We start from the raw sequence: 26,871 nt of genomic DNA, 5'->3' as shown, positions 1-26,871 counted from the left end.
AGTGATATGATTGCTACAGCATTAGATTGTTACAAAGTCCACAAATACATCTACAAAAAGAAAAAGAGAAAAAAAGAGAAAGTCAATAGTGAAATGAACTTCAAACCCTCAAAGTACTTGTTTATAAATCCATGACATCCTTACTTATTAAAACAAAAGAGGATGCTAAAAGTACAAAATTATGATGTTGTTTCAGTTCATCTGGCAAACATCTGCATACTCTTTTCAAATTCCTCGCTACACATGGATTTCTGTGAGCAAAGAAAAACCATCAGGAACACAAGCATATGAATCTATTAACAAATGAAGGATGTGTCTGGAGCAATAAACAAGTGAACATATGTGTATTCAAACTGGTGAGCACAAGTTCCTGGGAAAAAAAAAGTGGAAGAAAAGCAAGTCAGCAAGTGATCTAAAGTGCTGGGAGATATATAGATTAAAGGAAAGAAGTATGCAAGCAATCTCATATTAATTTTAGCAGATTCAGTTTGAAGTATATTTCTAGCCTCTCAGGAGAATGGCTGGAATTTCAAAGGTGCTTCAGTGATAGTTCTGGCTGAGCCACAGTTTGGAATATTAAGATGTGGGGTTATTATTTGCACAATTATATGTATTCAAAATGGTCCTCAAACTAAGCCCCCAAAAAACAACAGCCCAATGACTATCAACAAAATCCAACCCCCAAAACTGATTATTGCACTGCATCACTTATTATCAACCCATGACTCCACCTCCAAATCCTTTCTCAGACCTGCTCTGCATTTTCATTTGACTCTGCTTCTTGAGTCCACCTATGTCTTTACCTATATTGGAAATTCTTTAAGTGAAGGCTCTTTCTTCATAGTTGCTTTCTCTATTGAAGAAAACTCTTTATTTCTGTAATGCTGTGCTTCCTGTCTCTCTTTCCTGAGCAGTTGTTGTACTTGGATTAACTTTGATTTTGAGTGGGAAGTTTCTAGCACTTGGTATGCCCTTGTGAACAACAGTTCATCCATTCTTCCATTTTATTTAAATCCAGCTGGGAAAAAGTTTATTATATTACTTCAAATGGCACGTATTGCTTCCATTAGTGAATATGCAGGTAACGTTGGAAAATAAGTACTACACTCTCCCCGTGCTCTTTCACACAAAGAAAAATACATTGAGACAGAATTCACGTGTGATATCTGTGTAAATTTTAGTATAAGGTGTTAGTAAAGCCTGTTCATTTTATCTGTGTAAATTTTAGTAAAAGGTGTTAGTAAAGCCTGTTCATTTTTGAGGACAGAGTTTCCTAATTTTATGAACAGTGGTACTCAGAAAACTCTGTCAGAGATGATGGGATATGACTTCTCTACAAAGGTAAGTAACACATACCTGAAAGCAGTGAGATTTTTCAGTAAAATTGAGAAGTCTTTGGGGCATCTGCTGACGGATGCCTGAACACTGTTCTGCTGTAAGTACAGATGGCAATCTATCTAATTCACAGTGCAGAGAGAAAGTAATCAGCTAAAACAGATGAAATTTCTTTAAAAGCTTTCTGTTTTTGCCCTAGAGACAAATTTTCTTAGCATATCCTTACAAATCACCTATCATTCTGAATATACCAATTCAACATTTAAATACCTTTTCATGTCATCCTTGCTTTAATTCTGCTGTATTTTCAGATGAAGTGTCTGAGCTCAGAGTTACACAGTGCTACTTGAGGCAAACAGGTAAGAAAAAGTTACCCAGAGAAGCTGTGGATGCCCCGTCCCTGGAAGTGTTCAAGGCCAGGCCAGATGGGGCTCTGAGCAACCTGCTCTAGTGGAAGGTGTCCCTGTCCATGTCAGGGGGCTGGAACTAGGTGATCTTGAAGGTCCCTTCCAATCCCAACCTTTCTGTGTTTTTATGGAACATGAAGCCTGTTGCAGTCCTATGGAAGTGGAAGGTTTTTGCTAAGCACAAACAGGTCCTTCCTAACGTTTCTTGGACAGCAAATCCCTGAAGACAAAATGTATAGATTATGGTGATGGAATTTACTCTGAAATTCAAACAATTTAGGTGCCTGGAAAGATTTGTGAACAATTCTGTTAGTGACTGAGGATACAAATCCTGTAGATGCTATGAGTGTTGCCACCATGGTAATGAGAATGAAGTTGTGGCATTATGAAGCACCTGAGTGCTTGGCAAGGGGCATTTCTTTAAACAATATATTTTTTAATACACCAGACTGAAAGGTCAGTGTTGAGGGGCAAGAAGTTTGGGCAATTCTTACTGCACAAGTAAGTACAAGGCAAATTTCAACACAGCAATTCTTCATTTTGAGACTAAATTAAAGAACATTAAAATTATCTTTTGTCATGAAACATACCCACCAGGTGTTTTTCTCCTTCTTTCTTCTTCCCAACAAGTGATACACAAGATCAGAACTGCTGACAAGGGATTCTTCCTCCTCAAACCCCTTGCTGTGGAGGCTTTCCACAGTCCTTCACTTTCTGTGTTTGTGTTGCAGACCTCTTGAAGGTCTCTTTCATTCCTTCTCTGCTCAGCAATTCTCCAAATGTTCCAAAGGAAAATCTTCTCCCTCCTTCCAGCAGTTGCTGCAGCAGGCAGAATAGAGACCCCAGCAGTATTGTCTTCTCCTTCCAGGCACTACCTTTTAATAGACTATGTATAGTATTCACTCTACCAAATCACTTGATAACAAATTAAATAGACAACTCACAACCACTGTCTAGAAAGTCACTTGTTTTATGGAATCTTCTAATACCTACATGTTATTGAACTGAAAATGCTTTGGAAGGTGAAATTGCTTGTCTATAGATACAGGGTCCCTTCTGGTCTTGAGAGCACTTATTCAAGATATCTCAGTGAGCACTTCAAGATATCTTGCCTACATGGATATAAAGTCAATCAAATCAAGATAGGGACAAATATTTTGCAGTGTGAGTTTGCAGTTATAGCATTTCCTTTTTAAGTGTCTCTTAAATTCTCTACACTTCACTCCTCCCTGCTTACTGAAATATGAATATTAATACTTTTGTTCATGTTTACCTGGCACACGTACTGCAAAAATCAATGTTCTACTTACAGCAATTATTCAGCAGGTATTAATGCTTCTTCATACAGCTCATATCCATTTTCTGTTGGATTTTTTTCATTTACAAATTGAAAATCAGTAGGAAAGTGTTTCAACTTCAATCACAGTTAACTACAAAGTTCAAAAAAGGAGAGAAAAAAAGAATTGAATTGCAATAATAGAAATCTGAATGCATGATGTGCTGAATGCAAAATTGGGGAGGGTGTCGTATGTCTGTGTGGGGAAATCAAACTGGTGTTGTAAGGCACTTTGCCTCTGTCACTTAAATGGGACAAGGTGATAGAAAGAGAAAAGTATAAGCTGTAGTTCTTCCAAGCAAAATAAACACCCTTCAGAGCTCAGTGAAGCCACAGTGAGTCTTTGAAATTCTTACATGAGATTCATTTTCTTCAAGCACAACATGCTTCCATTTCAGCATAACATGAGCAGTAAACAGTACATGTGGCTTAAAAACAAAGAACACTCCTAGAGCAGGGATCCAGTATGATTCCTGTGAGAGTAGACAATACCACCTACCAGGAGAAGAAGTCTTTCTCTGCTCTCAAGATGCTAAATTTGAATGCCAACACTTGATCTTCATTGTTTAAAATTTTCTCTCAGCAGAAAAGTACAGACTGCTGCTCCTTTTTAAGAATTGTACAGTAGTAATACTGCAAATCTTTGTCCTCTGACATTATTTTTTAGGCCAAAAAAAAAATTCTGGTGTGCCTTCTTAGAAAACAGAGGGGGTGTCAAATTACTCAGACCTGAAGATGATGTCCTAAATCTCTAAATCTAGGATTTCCTGAACTGGAAAGCACTATGCTTTATAATCATCTTTTCAGGGAGACAGGACACTTGTCATGGAAGAGAGTAAAAGTCTGAGGTAAGTTCTTTCTGCAAACTTCAAGCAGCTACACTCTAGCGAGCACAAGAAGTAAGCAAAACCATGCAAAACAAGAGTTATGCATATGAGATTTTTGTCAGCATTTGAACTGATATTTGGTTAGAGGGAAGTCCAAGATAATTCTTTTCTCCCTGTTTTCACTCCAAAATTCCTTTATAGTTCTTGTCTCTGAAATGGCCAGAATCATTCTTTTCATAGGTGTCTAGTACATAATATACAGCTTTCCTACCCATTCTCAATTCATGTCCTACTATTCATTTATATAATCCAGACTAAAACTACCTTGCCTAGGTCAATAGCACTTAATTCAGGATGTTCTTGCATTTGAAAGATGCATCTCAATGTCTAACACAACACCTATTACTTTCAGATCTTCTGTTAGGTATGATAAAGTCTCTGACTGCTACAGGAGGTGGGGATTAGGCTCAACACTGAGGTTGCAAAACAAAAAGAAAAGGACATAAATCTATTTAAAACCCCCATAATTTCTTCTGCTCCTAAAATTTCCCATTAGGAATGAAAACACAGCTTTCAGCTACTCATTAACCTGTATAATTTCCTAAGTGGAAATCAGAGTGGGGAAAAAAAAAAAAAGAACTTTAGTCAGAGAGAAAATTCCTGGTCATTCATCTAAATGCTTCTAATTTTAAAGCCTAGCTTGACCATTTAAATACAGACAAGCTAGAGTAAATTTTTTTGTATAAAAGGCATTTTAGGCTTTTGTGACCAAAAATAAATGATGAAACATTTTATCTCCTAGACTAAAAACCACTTATTTATTAGCTAATCCCAAAGTATAGTACATTAGTACTAATGACTATGTAATTAATTGGTACCAACACAAATTGTTAGGAGAGGTCTACACTGAGATGTTATTATAAAATATTTTGGCTTTTTTTCCCTAATCTTAGAATTATTGTATGACCTATCTTCTGTATTTCACATGTTGAAATAACTTAATATAGCTACAGATTAGTTGGCATTGGTGATGGAGGACTCATTACAACAGTGTCCCACAGGCCTCTGATATGTACATCTAGTGGAAGGGCAATTATATAGCAAGTTTGAGAGAAAAATCCCTTATCACACATGACTGTGTGACAAGTTTTTCCACTCATGGCTTCCTCTCCATGCCCTCCTTCTCCTTGGTTTCCCATGGGTCAAAAGCCTCAGGAACATTTAGCTGTTAATAAGATTTTGGAATTGCAGCCTGCTCTAACTTAGGTGGATTTGGTGGTTACCACCCTCTTCAGGTACCTCATCTACTACCTACAACCTTCTTAAACAGGCAAACAAAATAATCCTCCTTAATTACTGAATCATAGAATCATAGAATTATTTCGGTTGGAAAGGATCTTAAAGATTAACTAGTTCCAACCCCCATGCCATAGGCAGGGACAGCAGCCCACACTGGCGCACATGATGGTACAGGCTGCTGACAGGAGGCAGACTTTGCTGACCAAACAAGTCTTCAGTGCAGAGAAATGGAATACAAAATATTTCTAATAGTGATGTCTGAGATGGCCACTTAAAAACAGAGACTAGAAAAGAAAAAGGGAATAAAGGTAGGTATTTATTTGAACGGCCTTCAAGGTACACCCTGGGCAGTCAAAAGGCTACACCCAAGATGGAGCCCAGGTCCTGAGTTCTTCACACTTTTGTAAGTTTGGTCCATTTGCATGTCAGGATCAATTATCCAATTACAACCCTAGTTAATGATGTAACAACCCCAAGTTTGCCCTCCTCTTCAGAGGCCTTAGTTTACATATTTTGGGGCCTGGGACAATCTAGGTGTCCTTGGAGAGCAAACCTAGAGTGACTTGTTATGTCTAACAAGCATGAGAGAACAGTAGCTAACAGGCTACAAGAAACTTCAGAGTTACACATTAGGCAATACAGGATTTGAAAAATATAAAAGTTAAAACCTAAGGCATCAATAGTTGTATTCCTTTGAATGTTAACAACCGCATTGTCAGTAGTGTGTTTCAAAAGAGAGCAAAACCCCGATCTGGACATGCCCAGGTGCTAAAATATATGTACTCTCAGGGATGTAGGTAAATGTAGATAATTATGTGGGGAGCAGGACATTGGTATGTGAAGCTGGGAACTGATGGAGAAATTTGAATAAGTACTGTGGTAAAAGGGAAATCTTTGAAGACTACTAAAATTTGGTTAATCAGACTAAATTGAGAGAAGAGGAGGAAGATCAGAGCAACAGCTTTGTTGGCACATCCATACACAGGATAAACTTCTGGAACCAGATGTCTTGTTTCACAAGAGATTTGTTTGCAGTTTACTCATTATGCCATAGAAAAGCTAATTCTGGGATATGCTGAGAAAAGCAGATTAAATCCTCATTGACACTGTCTGCCTGTCTCAAGAAACAATTGCCTTGACCAGTATCACATTTTGGGAACAGTAGAGGAACATCCGGCACTGTCCTTAATGAAATCTTGGTTTTCTTTAGGAATAAAAGCAAGAAGTGACTTTGCTGAACTCTGTTCTGCTTTTTATTAATTACTATTATTTACTGCTTGGAACAATACATAATAGGAAGAAAAGGATTTTCTTTGCTTAAATGAGTTCAGAATTGTATTATCTTGTGTGGTAAGAAAGAAAGCAGCACATTGAAAGTGTGTAATTAACTTGTACCATGAATGATGTGGTGGAAAACAAAGGCCAGTGTACAGCTAATGTGGTGGATGCAAAATAATGTGTTCTCCTGCACAGCATTCCAGAGGTGTACATTATTCCCACCAGTCATTGTTTCCTGAGTCATGGTGTTATTTGGAAAATAATTTGAGCCAAAACAAAAACCGAGCCTAAATCATATGCTTTTGTTCAGGGAAAAAAATCTCAGTGAAAAGGCAAATAGTGTTGTCCCCACCCCCCTTCTTTGTCTAGCAGTGCAAGGAATGTCAAGGATCACAGCATAGCAAATAGCCCATTTGCAGCTTAACTGCTTGACAATCCCAGGAGCCACTTTGGAGCCATCAACACAGCCACTCCGGCTGCATCCCATTGGTTTTCTTTAGCCCAGTCACTTTGCGTTAACGATGTCACTCACGTTGTGCAGCAGGTCAGATGAAGCATGATGCTTTGTGTCATGTGAAGGAGCTGACAGAAAATGTTCCCTGAAAACCGTGGTGATTTTGTCCTTTCTTTTAGTATCTCAAACCAAAATATCCTCCCCATATGGCCTTTTATTTTTGATTTTTTTTTTTTTTTTTTTTCCCCTGAGGATTCCTGTGGCAGTTGTCAACTCTGACCGTGAAGGAATCACTGCACTCATCCATTTAATGCATGTCTGGGATGGAGAGTGGCAGACAACAGGCAGCAACAGCACGGGAGTTGGAGAAGGAACTCTGGGCCAAGGACACCAGGGCAGCTCTCTGCAGAGTTACTTTCTACAGAAGAATTCAAAATAGCCTGTGATAAATAGAGTTTTTCCTCTTCTAATGCTTATCCATAAGAACTAACTCACTTTCTACAGCATATTGGAATGAGAAAAGCCAGCCAGTTATATATACAGCCAAAATATTTGAAACTTTGAGGCTTTCAGTCTGATGAACACCTTCTGTCCTCACACCCTTTATCTGTATATATCCACTTCTGTTAAATGAAGTGTCTGCTTTGCATGTGAATGGTGACTACATGGAGAGCAAAACTACCAATTTCATAATGTTTCTTATTAAAGCATTGTTCAAAAAACATTAAAAAGCAGCCAGAAAATATTCTTCAAACACTGACAGGAGTCTCCAGAGTGTATATGACCCAAAAGACCCACACCAGAAAGGAAGTGAAAAACTACAACTTGCCTATCTCATTACCAAAACACTCCCTGGGACCATCAATACCAAGTATAAACAACAGTGAGAACTGGGCCATCCAAAATAAGAAGCAGCTAATTTTTTAGGATACAAGACCAAATAAAAGAGGAAAACAGAAAGATAACTCTGCTTTTCTCCTTTCTTTCCTTTTTTATAAGAATGGCAGTTAGGTTGTATCTGCCTCATCTGCTATGAAGACACTTGAGGCGGAGCAGAGATAACCCTGAGCTGGTTTCCGCTCTCCAATTCTTACTCAACAAATATTTTTTTTCTGAGACCAGAGGTTCTTAGTATAAAACTATTGGTACCATGCTTTTACAAATAAAATCCAAGCCCAAAAAGGAAAGGGTCTGTCCTTCCTGTCATACTAGATTTGTGCTATGAAGGACATTACTTTGATGAATAGAGGCAGTTCTGTGTTAGACTTCAACAAAAATGCACACTTAACCCTTATCAAAATACCCCTTCAGGTGAGAAAAAAAACCAAAACCAACAAACCAACAAAAAACCCAAAAGCCCAAACCAAAGCTAAACAAAACAGGCTCCCCCAAAACTAAACAGCAGATTTTTACTCTTGATCCAGATTGTGTTTGCATTTTTCATTTGCAACAGAAAGTAGAAGAAAAGAAAAAAAAAAAAAGGGGAAGCCCAGCATGACCATCCTCATTAACAGTATGTGCCCATTTTCTGGGTGGAAAAGCTGGCTCTTTGGGCCCATACTTTTCCAGTCTTTTCCTCTGAAATAGTCAAGAGCTGACAGACTTTTCATACCACAGCCACAACAGCAGGGCAGTTTTGATCTTAGCTTTCTGGAGAAGCAACCCAGGGTTTTCCCTCATACTCCACCTCAGGCTGTGGATCAAGTAAACCTCGGAAAAGTCAATAATTTTTGTTTACCGAGGGGCTGGTGAAGTAAAAGAAGCATTGGGCTTAGCCCATTTTTTATGAGCACATACTTAGGGCAGCACACATCTCTAATGCATGGCAGAAAGTACAGGAAAATGCACCCAGATTTCTTTTGCATGTTATGACCTTAACTTGTATTCTGGATTTAGAAGGTGGGCCTGAAAACCTGTACACAGACATGCAGTCTCTTACCTTCTTTAGACCACTTAGAGAATACTTGGTCCTTACAACCTAAAATGAGTTTTTTAGCACCAGTTTTTCCAAAGAATGAACTGTCTTCACACTGGAAATTTGGATTGCTGTAAGAAGCTTAGTAGAATTAAAATTTGAAGTCCATCTCTCTCTTTTTTTCTCATAAAAATGTATATTATCTATAAAAAGACCAGTGATCCGGACAGTTCATTTTTCTTCCCTTTTCATTAATAAATACATGGAATAAGACAGTCTCAAAACCTCAAAGGCAAAGAAACTTTTATTGCTTGTCAATCCCTATACATTAGAACAGATTTTAATCTCCAGACAAATAGTCCTTTGGCATTTTTAGATGCAAAATGGAGTGTGAGTTTGAGTAAAAAAGAGCCTTTGCCTGAAGGATTGCATTTGGGCTGGCTGCTAATGCTACTTTGCATTTACTTCATTATCAGCAGGGCACAAATTGGGTCACAGCCTGTGTGTCAGTACAGCACACTGCTGGCACAGTGTGTCTGGCTGCTTTGTTTTCTGCTCCATCAAGTCACACCTTTCCCTCTCCTCTCAGTGGCTGGGCAACCAAGCAAAAAGCCTGCATAGAAAAGGAGCAGGGTGAAAGAACATGCCCTTCTTAACTATGGTTGAGTTATTACCCATGTTTTCTCCAAGCCTTATAATGAGTATTTGTCCAGACTAGAAGACTGGCATTTTATTTTGCCAAAAATTTTAGTATCTAATCATACAACATGAGTTAGAAGATATGCTGATTTTGGGTCCTTCTTTAGCCAATGAAGGAGTGATTCCTCCAGAAACATATTTTTCCCTTTGACTGTAAAAGGAGCTTTATGTTCTTCACTTAAGTAAATATAATAAAAGGTCTTTGGGAGAAACCTCTGGAGGTCTTTAAAACAACTCTTCCATCAAAGAAAGTCTAACTCCAAAGTTAAGTTGATTTCAGTCAATCTTTTCCAGATTGTCTCCCAAAAGCTGCAAAGATGGAGACACAGCATTCATCATTCTCCTTGGGAAAAACATTTTTCTCATTTCCAGTCAGTATTTCCTTTCTTGAAGGAAGGCTACTGTCTCTAATCTTCCTTAATACTTCTAAGAGTTTGGATCTGTGTTCTTTAAAAGTTTCTTTTTGTGTAATGATGGGAGGCCTTACAGCCACCTTTACCTTTCTCTTCTCGAGGCTGTGTGAGTAATTCCATTTCCCTCAGTCTGACTTTATATAAAATGCTCTGTAGACCCTGATCACATTAGTGGCCCTCCACTGGTCTATTCCCAAAAATAATGATAATAAGTATCATGAGATCACCCCAAAGATATCAGCATTATTCAGCAACTCCCACATATGCAGGCAAGTTCAATGGTACACAGGGAAATTAGCATTTGCAATTGTGCAGTTTCTTCCATTTCTAAGCTACGGCTCAGTACTGATGAAATTCTATGAAAATCACTGCTTTTCAGAACCACACTAAGGCAGTCTTGCTGAGACCATCTAGTTTATCCTCCAGCAAAATTATGCTTTAAAATTTACAAAATTATTCTTGCTAAAAACAAAATAAAATCCAACTGAAAACTAGGTAACCGGTTTTAAGAATATCTGCAAAGCGCAACAGAGCTGGAGAACTCTAAACATTGACTTTTGAATAAATCCTTTGTGTATATCTAATTTGATTTTTCACCATAGGTACACCTGTATAGCCAGTGAGTAGTAAGTTTGCAAAGCATTATAAATCAGGAATCTCTACATCTGCATAGGAATTTTCTAACTGTTTCTTAAGAAAGGCAGAAGAAGCCCCCCTCAAAACATATGATGCAGTATAGTATGACCAAGCAAACTCTTTTCCTTCCTGGGTCTAGTGTCACAATCATGGTTATCCAAGCAAACTTTACTTATCCATCCTGTTCCACTGCATTTAATAGACTTAAATACACGAGAATGAGTCAATATGGGAAGAAATACAGGTTATGATACTGAAGATTCAGTTAAGATGGAAACTAACTCCTCAGTAAAATCAAACAACAATACTTAATAATAGAAATAGAATCATTCATGAAATGCATTGCAAAAAAGGAAGGCTACCAGATTATCCAATTCTACATATTTTTATTTCTTATCTTGCTGAAGGAGGTTGTCTCAGATGTATATGTATATATATTATCTCTCTAATTTGAAATAGAAGCATGTTGTAAACTTTTTACAGTAGTTTGAAAGGAGACAAATACCCAACGCCTTTTATTTCTTTTTATGACTTGTGAGTAGTGATTCTCAGCATATTTTTTATTATTTTCACATGAGAGAATAGTTTTACATATGGTTTTGAGCTATAAGCATGCTGACATGCACTGACATGGACATGCACGTGCATAAAGACAAAGAACTGAATACATTGCATTATCTTTCCCTCTCTTTTGGATTTCAGTGTCAACAAATAGAAACTCAATTATTAATATGAAGACAAGTTTCCCTAAATTACACCTTTAGCTATTTTTATGACAGTGCTGACAGTGTTATTACTGAATAGAAGAGAGCACCCTGCTGAACAGTATTTTCCTGCTTTTAGTATGAAACAAAGACAAAAGCTAGGGATAAAGAAGAGCTTTTTTTTCTATATTTCTTTTGAGATGTGCCTTTTATGCAAATATCTCACAGTTTTCTACAGTAATGGTACCATTAAATGCCTTGAGATTATTTGTAAGAGAAAAGCGTTACCTTGAGATTAAGACATAAAGTACTAAGTGCGTTTTTAGGAACAGAGAAGATTTCTCTGTAAAGAAGTTAATGTTCCAAAGAAAGCTTTGTTTATTTGAAAGGTTTTATGGTTGTGCTGTTTTCTTCACTTAGCACCTTAATTCTCATGAACCATACGGCTGTCCAGATGTTTAAAATAAAAAGCCCATTTGGGTATTATCAGAGATTACTGAGAAAAGATATACAGACATGATGTTTAGCCATGCAACATAAATTCTCAGAGCATGTAGTACCAATAAACACCCTATCCTAGATCTGATGAAACTGAACACATAAATCATAAAAACTAGGGAAAGGTCTTGTAATACTATTTACCTCTGGCCAGATGCTTTCTGAAAGATGCTTTCTGAAAAGAATCTACTAGCCAGGGTGATCATCCTTTTCTATTTTCCTATTTATTTTCATTTCTTCTCACCAAGGCATTATTGGGAAATGTGCTTACCAGGGGTGAATATGTTTCTGCCCAACCCAGATGCACTTTTCAGATGTTCTTGTTGCTTGTAATGTCTTGAGAATAGGGTTGCCTAACATCTAAAATACATACATTCTCCTTATTGCCCAAATCTTTCATCTCCTCTCCTCTGGGGTTGCCTAATATGCTCACCAAGCTATTATTGTTTTGCTTCAGATAGCTTGGCTCTCTTGCCGAGTTTCATTTGCTGTCACACAGTCACAAATTACAGCATTTACTTCACGCTACCTCCATTCCAAACTATCAGTTTGTGCTTGCTGAAGTGAAGAACATGATGATGGATCAAAGCACATTTGCGCTAATCCATTGCAAGTTGATTCTCCAAAGAATGCAGCACGGTAGTAGTCTCTGGCATTTTCTTTCCATTTTAATTTGCTTATGCTGTTTTCTAGTAATTGTTTGCTATCCCTGGATTTTTTTTTTTTTGGTCACAGCAGTTTGCTCTCACTTCTCCTCTTTGGCTTTTGACAGATCATAAAAAATAAGTAAAGAAAAAAAGAAGGAAAACAGATGGAAAAGTGATTTTTTTTTTTTTTTTTTTTTTTTACTTTCTTTTTACCTTCATAAACAAACCTTTAAAGCTAGCCAGGTTTTCTGCAGGTGTAAATCACTCTGGCTCGATTGTGCACACCATTTCATGCCAGCTGACACTGTAATATGGTACTTTGAAAATGCCAGTGCTGTAGCTGTTTTCTAGACTTGAGTTTCAAATGTAGATGTGGAACTCCTAAAGGAATCAATTGCACCACATTATATACATTCACTGACAAATTGAATCTTCTGTTTCGAATCCTTTCAAAAATATTTCCTCCTTCATGTATGAGAATTCAAGGTTAAAGTGGTCAATCGATGGTTATTACATGAAAATCAATTAGTATGTGTTCCAAGAACAGTTCAGTAGGAAAATCCTGAAGGAATGGGTTGGCATTTATATACTTCCTTAGTGGGTCAGGGTCTGGCTTATGGACTACACTCCCACTGTGTAGCTGCTGGGTCTTCACATGTGGAGATACTTACAGCTTTTACTGGCTATGCTCGTAGTTCAATGCCTTAGAAAGCCTCGGGCAGCCTGAAGAGGCAGCACGGGCAATCCAGCATTTCAGTAGCTCTGAAAGCGGCAAATGGTAGCTGCAAAGCTGATACTACCAGTGGAAGCAAAGAGGGAGAAGCATTGTCTTCAGTTGCCAATTCCTGCAATTAGAAGCTTTCAAACAAACAGAGGCAGATGTTTGCAGAAGGGATGCAAAGCCAAAGAGGGCGGGCCCCCTCTTGGGCCCTTCTTTTATTCGGAGGAGGGGAAAGGGGAGGACTGGCGGTGCACCCGGCCAGTCAGACACTGCTGCTAAAGAGTTTGAGCTACATTTGGTTTTGCCCGCACTTGGAACAAAGGAGTTCAGCGTACATGGCAGAGGCGAGTCCTGGCTTGTCTTGGGGAGGGGGAAGGGAAGCTCAGAGCAGGCAGCAACATTCACAGGACTACAAGAGAGCTCTCCCTTCTTGAAGAATCCATTTTGAATGCTAATTTAACATTAGGAATATTCAATCAAACAATCATAGGTAAATATCGGGTCCTGCACCTGGCGAGGAATGACCCCAAGTATCAGCACAGGTTGGGGGCTGACCTACAATAGAGCAGGTCTGCTGAGAAGGACCTGGGAGTCTTGGTGGGTGACAAGTTCACCATGAGCTGGTAGCGCTCTGGTGACTAGGAGGGCCAGTGGTGTCCTGGGGTGCATTGGGAAGAGTGTGGCCAGCAGGTTGGGGGAGGTGATCCTTTCCCTCTGCTTGGCTCTAATGAGGCCATTTCTGGGCCTTAAAGATCATTGAGTTCCAAGCTCCTGACACAGGAAATGACACCTTCCACTAGAGCAGGTTACTCAGAGTCCCATCCAACCAGGCCTTGAACAATTCCAGGGATGGGGACCCCACAACCTCCCTGGAAAACCTGTTCCAGTGCCTCACCACCCTCACAGTAAAGGATTTTGTTTTTAATATATAATTTAAATCTATTCTCCTTCAGCTTAAGGCCATTCCCCCTTGTCCTATCACCACATGCACTTGTGTACATGCCATTCAATCCATTGAAAATTGAAAAGTTATTTATCCAGAATCGTCTGTAGTATCACATGTAACTCAGCTCTTTATGCTTGGCCTACAGTCCCTGAGGTCTATCTTAGAAATGCGAAATGTGTAAGAGCGGACTGTGTTTCTGCTGGAAGGGTGGGATTAATTTGGATTTGCTGGACATTCTGTGTGGTTCTCCGGAGTCCTATTCTAGTGAAGCATTTACACTGGATTCTGAAGAAGTATCTTACCAAGTTGAACCGATCAAGAATTTCAAATATCATTCTTAATGAATAACAATCATAAGAATGTGTCATTTAACCAGTTAAATATTTAGGGGTTTATTTTTATTTTATTTTATTTTTAGAAGTGCCAGTAACTACAAAATCATCCACTGGACAATATAAAAATGAGAGATACTTAATAGAATAAATTGTGTTAATTGTAGGAGAGGTTGATAAAAGGACATTGGGAGTTATGACCTAAAAAGTAGTTAATGATTCTAGAAGTGAAGAAGGTGACAAAATAAATAGAAATGGTTTGCTTTATTTTGAACAAGGTTCAAGTACATACACAAAAATAGCAGGATGTGTGGTTCAATTAGCAGACAAATTAGTTGCTTCTTCAGATCAATCAGATAGTTTCACAAAGGTTTGAGTTTGAAAAGAATCATTCCCAGCACTGAATGAAAAAACAAACACTGTAAGAATGTTTAAAACTTCCTGAGTCTTTGAATGCTGTGTGATTGACAATGTGGTGGGTACTGAGTGCTGGACCCCCCACGTACATCCAGGACACAATAGGCCAAATTTCTCTGCTTCTCTGGCCAAGATTCATCCTGTCATCAGAGGAAGGAGGATGACGGCATCTCAGAAAGGCATTCACACCACAGGAAATCTAAGCTGGCTTCTGTAGAACCTTGTCCACTGCATTGACTACAGAGAAATTGAACAGCAATTATAGCACTAATTTAGACTTGTTGGGTAACAAGATTTCAGTGAAATGAGTGGGGCCTCTGTATCTAAACCCTGAAGTGCTTGCACACAAAGCTGTGTTTGTGGGAGTAGGGTAGGTCATGGGTGGTCTGGGAAGATGAATAGGGAATGGTTTCCTTTTCTGTCTTCTCAGCACAAGTTCTGCAATTCACCAAATGCAATAGTTGTCAGATTCAAAGCAAACAAGAGATGGTTCTCTTGTGTGATTCTTCACACAAGGTGAAGTTGAACTTTACCTTCAGAAATTTTACTCTAGAGCTGGAGGCAGATGCCACAGGAACTTTATTTACACATTTATCCAAGATTTTTCTAGCTGCTCAAAGTTCCTCTTTAACTTCACAGAGTACTTCTGTGCTGGCAGTGCTGTGATATTTTCTACTCAGGCCATTCTGCTTAACCAATATCCTTCCTGGAAAAATGTGGTACATTAAAGAGTCCCAGAAAACATCTCACAATGCAAAAGTTTGGAATGCCATTGGTTTCTTCTCTCCTTGAGAAGAAAAAAGCCTTGAGCTTTTTTTTTTTTTTTTAATGTAATGACTCTCCTATGAGGTGGGAGAGTGCAGGTTGATATTCAGCTCTACCTGTACAGATTCATTCCTACTTCTCTAATTTTCTGAATAAGCTACTTTGATTGTCTAGACATAGAACAGAGAGGGAGAAGGAGGGAATTTGTGAGTATTTCTCATCCTGTACTCCCCCCTGACAATAGTAAACTACTAGATAGCAAAATAATTTGAGATTCATGAAACCCAGCAGAGCACAAGTGGCAGCATAAGTCGGTAGCCGAGTGATTAGGACCCCCTGGAGACCTAATTTACTCCTCTAATAATACGATTGAATGTAAAAACTGTTACAGAATAAACCACAAATACTCACTTCTTTTTCACTCTGCCCAAAACGTCCAGGTGTGATGTCCTTTCATAAGAATGAATTTTTTATCAGACAATGGCCATGTATAGAGATAGGATTGGGGTCTAACATAATGGTTTGTAGCAATAGATTCTGGTAATTGCTAAAGCCATTTTTTCTCACACAAATTTTGTGCTTTCCAGTAGTGAAAGAGCTTGTTCTGGACTTTACTCAAATCAGAAAGTTGTGCTTGATCTTACCAAACACCTCAAAATGGCCAAGTAGTAAGGAGATTCCATGACCTGCTGAAGGTGCTAGGTTATGAAGACTTCCAAATAAAAAGAGCAGCAGCTTTCTAAATAAGGCTCCTTTAAAAGTAAGTTCTCAGCATTAAACATATTTTGGGAAATTTAACATCTCCCCTTCCAAGCAGTTAACTGGGGCAACTGGCAGACACAACAACTGGTAGAGAAATACTGAAATATGGAGATGTCTGTTCCTTGGCTAAGTGCATCTTTGTGGCTTCCTTCTCTTGTAAAGCTCCTCATGTTGTAAGGACTCCACACCTCCTCCAGGAAAGTTAACGGTGGCAACAGTCCATCACCGAATTGAAGATTAGACTAAACGACCTGCAGAGATCCTTTCAAATCAGTATTCTCATGGCTCCATGAAATCATTCCGCTGTTTTGAGAAATTTTGCCTTGAAATCTAAGCTTAATCTTTATAAAATAGAGGTTGGTATTTCTTGTCATGTCCTACATTGTTGGGGTCTCCCCCCCTGCCGTGTAGCCCTGGCAGAGGGGCCCTGAGGGCACAGACACGGGGTTTCCCTGCCCCTGCTCAGCCTCGTTCCCATGGGTTGGTTTGTGTTCCCTGCGCGGGCAGAAGGACCCTTGGTCCGGTGACTGGAACAGTTCCTGGGCAGAGCCCCGGCCATGCGGCTGGGGAAATAAACATCTCTGAAACAGCTATCAAGAATCTGTCCATATATATTTCCTTTCCATGGGACTCCTGGTTTGATATATGTGTGTTACAGTAATCCCCGCTGTAACACTACATGGATATTTCTTTCCTGTTTTCAGCAGCACATTGCCTACATGAAGGCTGTTACCAGTATGCTTCCAGTCTTTTCCTCTTTTGACTGAATTGTTTGATTTTTTTTCAGTCTTTTCTAAAATATGACTCTTTTCAGATATGTGATCACTCTCACTCCTGTCCTCTGGCTTTTGTCCATAGCTCTCTTTGATGTGTTGCTCTAGAAGTGACCTCCCCAGTGCTGAATAAATTGAAGGGATAACAGCATATGGGACTGAAGGTTATGCTACTGGTTTTACAGTCATGATGGAGGAAGGGGGTTGGAGGAGGATGCCTGTTCACTTATGACCCACTATAACTTCTAAACACTTCTCTGTGTAACGGCTGCTCAAGCAGCTGGTCCCCATTCCGAATTTTTACAGCTGATTATGCCTGTGAAGTGTTATATTTTGCATGAGTCCCTAATGAATTTCAGCACAGTTTTTCCAACCATATCTCCTGTGTCTCAGCATAATTTTGAATTCCAGTCTTGTTCTTGAACTTCTTGAAGCTTGTTGTCACCTGCAGATTTAATAAGTACACTTTGCATTCCATCATCTGGATCATTAGCAAAAGTATTGAAGAGCTCCAAAATGAAGGCAGATGCCTGTTGGATCCTGCCCAGCACTTCCCTCTGTTTTGACTATGAACCACTGACAAATAATCCCTGAGTACAGCTTCCAAATTGTCTTTCTACCTACTCTGTGGTAGCTTCATCTAGTCTGGATTTCTCAGGCTTATTTGGGAAAATAAACACTAAGCCTGTGTCAGAAGTCTTTTTGAAGTATTTTTACCAAAGTAAAAATATGATATTACCAGCTTCTGCTCAATCCACAAACAATTTTATAAAGCAAAAAACAATTGGTTTGATATGTCTTGTTCATTACAAATATTGACTCTCTGTGGCTCTCTGATATTTCCAAGGTACTTGGAAAGAATTTGTTAGATTTTACAGCTCTTTTTCACTGCACAAATCACAGTCACAAACTATTGCTTATCATTTCATGTCTTCTTTAACCAAAGCAATGTTAGCTTTTTAAAGATGACAGTGATTAAAACCTGTCTTAAAATTATGTTGCAATGCACATTACCTCCGAGCTAATAATGCTTTAGTCTTTTGTGGTGAGAAAGAGCTATTCAACATAAATATCTAGATTTATGGAGATGCAAATCATATTTTGTATCTATGCACATATAGTACCTCAAAGAATTATGCCTGGCAGAACTGCAAGCATCTTTCAGTTACTGAGTCCATTGATGGAAAAAAAAAGGGAAGGGATGTAAATGCACCGTGGATGTTCAGCTGAGGTGTTGACCTGTTGGAATGTGTTCAGAGGAAGCCACCACCATGGGGACATGGGGCTGGAGAAACGAGGGCTCCAGGGAGACCTTAGAGCACCTTCCAGTACCTAATGGGGGCCTCCAAAAAGGCTGGAGAAGGACTTTTCATGAGGACATGTAGTGATAGGACAAGGGAGAATGATGTGAGCGGAAGGAAGGAAGGTTTAGATTAGGTGTTGGAAAGAAATTCATTGCTATAAGAGTGGTAAAACACTGGGCAAGTTGTCCAGAGAGGTTGAGGCTGCCCCATCTCTGGAAGTGTTCAAGGCCAGGTTGGATGGGGTTTGGAGCAACCTGGTCTAGTGGAAAGTGTCCCTGTCCATGGTGGGGTCATTTGGAACCAGGTGATTTTTAAGGTCCCTTCCAACCTAAACCATTCTATGGTTCTGATTGTGATGGGTTGACCTTGGCTGGATGACAGGTGCTCACCAAGCTGCTCTATCACCCCCCTTCCCAGCTGGACACAGGAGAGAAAATAAGAATGGAAATGTTGTGACCCACCCCTGAAGGCAAGGGCAACCCAGGTTGTTGTTAATAGATCGTATGGGGTAGATTAGAGTGAAAAAACACTGAATGATCGGTGTTCATAAATATATATATATGTATATATATATATATAGTAGGGTTTATTTTAGAACTGTTTGGTTGCAATGGAAAGCAGGTATGCAGCCATTTTGGTTGTTTTTATTATTATCTATAATAATATAGCAATATAAAAGCATAAAGTATCACTTAAGAAAATATATGAGGGAAAAGAAAGAAAGAGAAGGAAAGGATAAGAGTAGAAAGATATCACCATGCATGGGTCCCATGATGAGACTTGATTGTTGTGGAGTGATGGTGATCCATTGGGGATGGGGGATATCCATGAGACAGAGTTCAATCTGTTAATATATATCCAGGCTTGGTGGGATTGCCCAGGTATCCCCTCTGGCGGCGGGGGTAGCGTTCAGCCCTCTGATGGAAGGTCTCAGAAATGTATTTTGGGGCACTTTGTGGATCTTTGATGGTTTATGACCCCTTCTAGGGCATGACAGCTGCCTCTCATGTCAGTGTAGTAGAGCCAGTTATGCCCCATCAGAAGGGATGAACACCCTCAGGCCTACCTATGAATGTGAATGTCCTGTGTGAATGTGGCCTTCCTGGGGAACAGGGGGTTCATAAGAGAGGACAGTTGGTATGATGAAAAGCACCATCCCACATCGCAGGATCTGCCTCTTATCTGGCTCAAAGCCCAGGCTGTAATCTCCAGAGATGGGTGTTCTCCCCTCTGCCTTATGCAAACCAAAGGCTTTGTCACCAAACATCCAAAAACTCATCTCCCTCTCAGGAGGTGGAAACTTGACTTCAACAAATCTGCTTCCACAAATGGGCATTCATTTTGAGTCATTAATCACTAACATTTCAGTCTCTCACAGGCTGACATAAATAGTTTGCTAAAGTGAAGTTTGTGCACGCACAAGAAATGAGAATAAAGCCTCAAGGTTTATTCTCTACTTCCCATCAGCAAGTGATGTCTAGCTACTTCCTGGGAAAAAGGGTCTCAGCATAGGCAGGGGTTGCTCTGGAAGGTGAACTTTGTAAATAACAAATGTCCCCCTTTTCTCCTCCTTTCCTCCTCCTTTCCTCAGTTTTTGATCTGAGCTGACAGCCTATTGTATGGAATATCGCTTCAGTTAATTTGGGTCAGCTGGCCTGACTGTGTCCCCTCCTAGGATCTTGCCCCATCCTACTGATGGGTGGAATGTTGGAGACATCACTGGTGCTGTGCCACCTCTGCTCAGCAGGAGCCAAAACTCTGGGGTGTTACCAACACCTCTGTAGCCACCAATGCCCAGCGCAGCACCGTGGGGGCCATGGGGAAATGAACTCCAGCTCAGCGAGATGCAGTAAAATGACTCAGTGATATGATAGAAGAAAAAGCTTCATGGTTATTTCAATAGCTAATTATTCTAATAACTGAAACAGAACAGCATGAAGAAAGTGGGTATACTTGGTTTTTTTTGCAGATGGTTTTTGTATCTAAGTGTTACGATTCGGTTTAAACCCAGAAAAGCAAAGAAAGCTAAGCCTCTGTGCATAAACCGGAAAGAACTTAGAAGGTTCAAAATATTCCCAGAAACGAGATTAAAACCAAATGAGGTTAGATGTTGATGCCAAAAATTGATGGTTTTATTAATAGTAGAGAGGCAAAGAGAAGGAAAGAGAAAAGAAAGAAAGAAATAGAAAAAGAAGTGTGCGTGGGGGGGTGGGGGGACAGGGAGAGGTGACAGGGGTTAGGTGGAAGCAGATCACCCATCCGAGGGTCCCAGTGATGTCTCATTGCTCCCCTCCATCTGCTCTGCTGGTGGTGAGGGTCTCCCATCGCTGCCGTGGCCACGCCGCCACCACACCACAGGCCAAAGAGTGCAGAATCCCGTGGATTAAGACACGCTTTGGGCCAGGTGGGAACGCCCACGTGTCTCCTTGCGGGGGCTGGCTTGACACTGTCCCTTGCAACACTGAGGGTCTGTTGCATCATCTCTGGTGCTCTGGTGCAGGGTCTGGGGACCCCTTTGAGGGGGGGCCCCTGTGATGGGCCATGTCACCCCCTTCTGCTGTGGATAAGCTTCCCCCCCAGTGAGCACCCCTCAGCTGGGCTCCTCTGCACAGTGGAGGATGGGAGTCACTGCACCTCTGACCAGAGGCTTTTCCAAGACACCCAAAGCCTCTCCTCCCTCCACCCTTTGGTTTGAGGGTCTGTGGGAGCCTGGCAGCTGATAGCCCTGGGGCTGTGGTCTCCACCTTGGAGGTGTTAAGCCTGTGCTTTGTGAATGTCCCCAGCCCTGGGCTGTTACTTTATTTTATCTTCATCAGGGAGCTGTGTAAGGCCTCAGTCAGGGCCCCATTCAGGGTGCGGTGTCTTCTCTGCAGCTTTTGTAATACAGTTTTAAAAGTCCTCTAAGAAAATGTTTAAGTCATAAACTATAATATTTCAGTCTCTAAGTTTGGATGCTAAGCTTTGAATACTGTCAGTGTAGAAAACTAAGCTCTGAATCACCCCCTGAGAGGCTTTTTTCTTAGGACTCCAACTAGAAGTCTAAATCCAGGCTTAATTAACTTGCATTGTTCCTTTTCTTCCATTGCCTACCAATGCCACACTGGCCTAGGCTCAACCAACTGTCCATCAGTTTCACTTTTTCATAGCTCTTAGTGTCCAGCCTTAATTTCACTAATGTATACAAAATTGAATATATTGCTGTCCAAATCCCTGATTTAATTTCCCTTTGCTTTATTGTTACTCCCCCAAGCAGGATGAGGCTTAATAGTTCATCCAAACTTTCTTTTTTATCCAGATTTATTCTTGCTTCTTCAGGGAAATCAGGAGCCGTCAGGGCTTACTGCACTGCAGTTATAGGTTAAACTATCAGCAAGGCATGATCAAGTTTGTAAACATTTCTAACCATTATTTCCCACTGTTCTCTGTGCTGTTCATATGGCATTCAGCAGTGAGGCTCTTCAGGGGTTCCTCCTGGGATGCTCACCAGTGTTTCCTAATTGCTCCATGCAGAGGGAAATAACTGTACATGGCAGGACTCCATCGTTGCTTCAGCCTGTTTAACTCGTGGGGTCTTAAGCTGTAAGTGTCAAACCACAGAGAATGAACTAATGACAGAAAGATTAGTCTAACCAGCCTCTAATGTGTTATCAGGAAGGCCCCTGCTATTGGATTAAGCTGTCTTTTTACAGACTAATTTCAACACGTCTCTGCTAAACATTGATGGTTTCCTGTCTTGTTCTCATTGCTCCCTCGTGCTGGGTTCAACAGCAGTCCAGTCTGCTCAAAAAGGCCATATATGTTATCCACCCTATTTCCCATCAGGAATTTGTCATGAACCAGCCAATGGTATGCTTTAGGAGTGGGAAATACCAACTTCCTCTTAAATTTTCAAGGCAGCAAATAAGAATAAATTTTGGGGAAGTCATAGAATCACAGAGTCATTTAAGTTGGAAAAGACTTCCAAGATCCTCAAAAAAAAAGCCATATAAAAATTGAAAAACTGTTAGTTTCTTTGTGTGTATTTAACATATTTCTGTAATCCTGTAGCAGGATCTGATGTGGGACAATGAACTCTAACAGCAGCTCATGTACCTGAACAGAGGAGGAATGGTGCAATTTTCCAGAATGCATATTTTGCTTTTCTTTGTGTAGGTAAATATGTTTATTAATGGGATCTGAGATTTCCTTTAAGAAAACAAATAAAATAACGAAGAGGGAGATGAAGAAAATGAAATTAAAGGAAATAAAATGAAATCTCTTACACTTATGGTTGTCCTTTACACCAAAAAAAAATATAAACAAAAGTTAGAACATTTCTGGTTTTCCCAGTTTGCAAACTGTAATCCCTACACCTTCTCTCTACACATACTGCTCTCATGTAGCAAACACAGTTGGAATGGCTTGGCAGACACCTTGGAAGGTGACCTCTTCTGATGCTCTGTCGAAATCTGACAGGGACCATAAATCAGATACTTTATTTTGGTTTCAACCACCTTGTTTTACTTCCATTTAAAAATAAGAAGAGAAGATCCAAAATAATTACTGCACTCCCCATAAATTATATTTAAGCAGTGAATTATGGGATGTAGGTCTTACAAGAAATCATATTAATTTTTAGAGAAAACCATGATTTTTTTTTTTTGTTTGTTTCAACTTTAAAAGAAGGAGATAGTGTAGGCCTTAAACTTGTATCTTTTTGGTCTTGGTCAAAAGCTTTTATAAAAACTCATTCCTCAGAATAAGGCTACCATGCACTGATAAACTTGACCAAGTTAAAAACTGATCCATTCCCTGCTCATGTTTTTCAGAACAACAACAAAGAAAGTGTTAATACGTAGGAATAGATTTTAGAATATGACTGCTTCTTCATGACATTGCAGAAGTCTACAAATAATAATAATAAAGTTTCTTGATGAAGAACAAGTCAGCTTTCAAGATGGTCAGCATTTCTTATTTACTGTAAGCAGAAATTAACTTGATCTCTACTGACAAAATCAGCCAAATCCACGCTTGTAAAATGGCGATGGCAATATTTTTTTATGTCTTCAAGGTGTATAAAAAGGACTGGAAGTGGTTTTGTGAACTATGAAAAATGCTTGGTTAAAACACACATACAGAGGCAACCCCCCACATATATTTCTGTCTAAAATATAAAAAGCAGAAGCTTTGGATTGAGGTAATCATATAATTAAATATTTATCTGTTCACAGTTTCATTTCATATGTAACATTTTTCTACTAGCAAAATAAAATTAAAAGTTTAGAAAATATCAGATTGAAAACCAGAACTTGTCTTCAAAAAAACTTACATTTCAGCCATTGTAAAACTGTCCTTAGTAGGGAGAACTTTTAAAATTACCATTTCCTGTGAACAATTTTGCTTATCACAGTGGTAATTTATGATTAAAAACATCTGTTGCAAAATAGATATGAGCTTCTACTAATGGTCATGATTCAGTGAGGTATGGTAGTTAAACACTAATGTTTCTGTACACGTCTGTTCAAATAATTTTCAAATCTCAGATCCCATTTTAAACATTACATTCAAGACTAAGATTTGTAAAACGGTCAGGTGTTTCCTAGTAGAATCATAAAATGGCTTGGTTTAGAAGGGAACTTCAAGACCATCTAATTCCAACCCCCTTGTGGTAGACAGGGATAACTTCCCCTAGACCAGGTTGCTCAAGGATCCATCCAGCCTGGCCTTGAACACTTCCAGGGATGAGGTATCCACAGCTTCTCTTGGCAACCTATGCCAGGGCCTTACCACCCTTTTAGTGGAGAATTTCTTAACAATATCTAACCTAAATCTACTCACCTTCATCTTAGAGCCATTTCCTCTCATCCTTTCACTCCACACCCTTTTAAAAAGTCCCTCTGCAGCTCTCTTGTAGCCCTTTTAGGTACTGGAAGGTGCTCTAAGAACTCCCCAGAGCCTTTTCTTCTCCAGGCTGAACAACTTCTCTCAACCTGTCCCCATGGCAGAGGTACTCCAGCCCTCTGATAATCTTTGTGGCCTCATCTGGATTTGTTCCAACAGGCTGGTGCCTTTCTCATGTTGGAGACCCCAGAACTGGATTCAGCAGATCCAGATGGGATCCCACAAGAGCAGAGTAGAGGGGGTGAATCCCCTCCTTTGACCTGCTGGGCTCAGATCTTTTGATGCAGCCCAGATGGTTTTCTGGGCTGTGAGCACACATTGCCAAGTCATGTGGAGCTTCTGGAGTGAAGAGCAGGTAACTATCTGGCCAGTAGATGTCTTTGAGGCTTCTTCTATTAGAAAGTTCAGTGCTGAACCTAAAGAAAGAACCAGTTTTGTTTGTGTCTGTGGAAGAAAGAGGGGGTCTTAGTGGCAATTTGCTCATTGTATAAGGGACCTTCTGTACCTGTTCACAGTGGATAAAGCTGCTGTAACTAGAGCTAAGTCCTTCTTTATAATATTCATAAGCTTTTCAAAGAGTTCTCACCAATGATGTACAGGTTTGCTTCTGAATACATCATTGTCACTGGACCATGAAATAAATGTATTAATCCATTGCAGAGTCTTCTAACTCTGAGCCTGTTCTATGCCAGGAATAAAGCTTTTATCTCTTAAAAGCTTTGACTCTTTAGCCAGTAAGGCAGCTTGTTGAGCAGCCTTCCTCATACCCCAAACTGACACCCAAGATCTGGAACTACAAATAAAGAGAAAAAAAGGAAGAAAAAAAGAAGACAAGATCTTATCGGGCAAGTAGAGAAGCTTTTAAAATAGGAGTATAGCCATGACTACTAGAAATACTGATAAGATTCCATTATGGAACTTACTAATTACAGAGCAGATATAATTTGGTTTGTAAAAGTCTGTTTCCAAAGCATAAAGAGCAGGAAATAAGGCTTCAGTTAGGTCTATCAGACATTACAGTGGCAACCCCAGGCACATTAAAAAGCTAATGTGATTTTAATAGGTCATAATCACACTAATAAAGTTTATAACCATTTTAGTAGCCAGAGTAATTTGACAAAACTATAACTTTTGTTCTTGGGGTTTGCTTCAGACTCAAGGTACAATTAATGTTTAACAGGGCAGAGCTCTACTTTAATGGAGTTCAACAGCAAGAGACTCAGGCCCATGCCTTGTTAAATGGCAGTTGCAGTGAAGCTGGGGCTAAAATGTCCTTCTGCTCAGTGTAGATGTGCACAGAAAACTTCACCTCCAGTGAAAGGGAGAGGATTTAACATACGCAGGATGCATCTCTTGTTCTGAGACATTGTGGACCTCCTGGAGGTCACTTCAAAGACCTTCCCTGTCTGCCACAGCCAAGCCAATTAATTTTGAAAATACCACATTGTTCTGTGTGCTTTCTTTTTGGCTGAATAGGCTAGAAAATGTTTCCATTGAAGGGTAATTTTATCCCGAATCAGCTCAAATCAATATACTCACCTTAATCTGAAAGATCACTGAGGTGAACCCCATAAAATAAGAAACATTCTCTGTGCCCATTTGGCACTGAAAGAACAGAGAACAACCTGGCCTAAACAAGACTGGAGATTGATATCATTAAATAAGATTAAAACTTATTTTGATGGGCAGTTAGGAAAGTAGTCAATAACGTTACACTTTCCTTTGAGTGATGCCATACTCCCCTTGCCCACAGCAGAGGTATTTATCATTCAATAAAGTTGGCAAATCAAAGATGGATTGGTCCCACATCACTGCACAAAGACAGTGACAGCAGCTCCCCATTTTCAGAAAGGTCTATATTGCATGAGAAAACATCAGGAGACTGAAGGCTTTTGAAAGGCAAAAGAGTTCCAGTCATTTGAACTTTAGTTTATCTGATAGAAATAGCTGTCAGATATATTCAGCTTCTCTTCTTTTCAGTGACTCTGAGACAGAGCCTATTGAGATAAGCCTAAGAAAAAGGAAGAAAGGGCAGATAGTCAGCATAAAACAGTTGTATTGTGGAATGTGACAGAAAAGGTTGAAGAGCTCAGCTGGAAGCATGTAGTTAATGTTTTAAATATTATCCTATTGAGCTTAAGTGCTGGCCAAAGCAATTTCATGTTAATGACAATTCTGCTTTCCAGGCATTCTGCCTAAAAGGAAAATCATGCTGTTCATGCATTTAGCACTTCTTCAGAGCGAGTTGTGCCTCTGGAGGCCATGGAAGATAGAGGGGACTGGCTCCCTGGTCCAAAAACATGAGGAACTTCTCCCAGTAACTTGTGAGAAGTTCCTCCCCTGCTCAACAGATGCTGAATGATGATGAACAAAATGTTGAGAACAGATTATTCTGTTCTGGTTTACCTTAACACCAAGAAGAATATGATAATGTGATAATATATTTTACAGAAGAACATTAAGACCTTTACAATCACCTTAAAGACACTCTGTAAAAAATAGCAGAAGAAAAAACAAATAGGA

The sequence above is a fragment of the Coloeus monedula genome, assembly GCF_965178545.1.
Source record: "Coloeus monedula genome assembly, chromosome: 1".
In the NCBI taxonomy this organism is placed as follows: domain Eukaryota; kingdom Metazoa; phylum Chordata; class Aves; order Passeriformes; family Corvidae; genus Coloeus; species Coloeus monedula.
The sequence above is the reverse complement of the archived record's forward strand: the minus strand, read 5'-3'. Positions refer to the sequence as shown.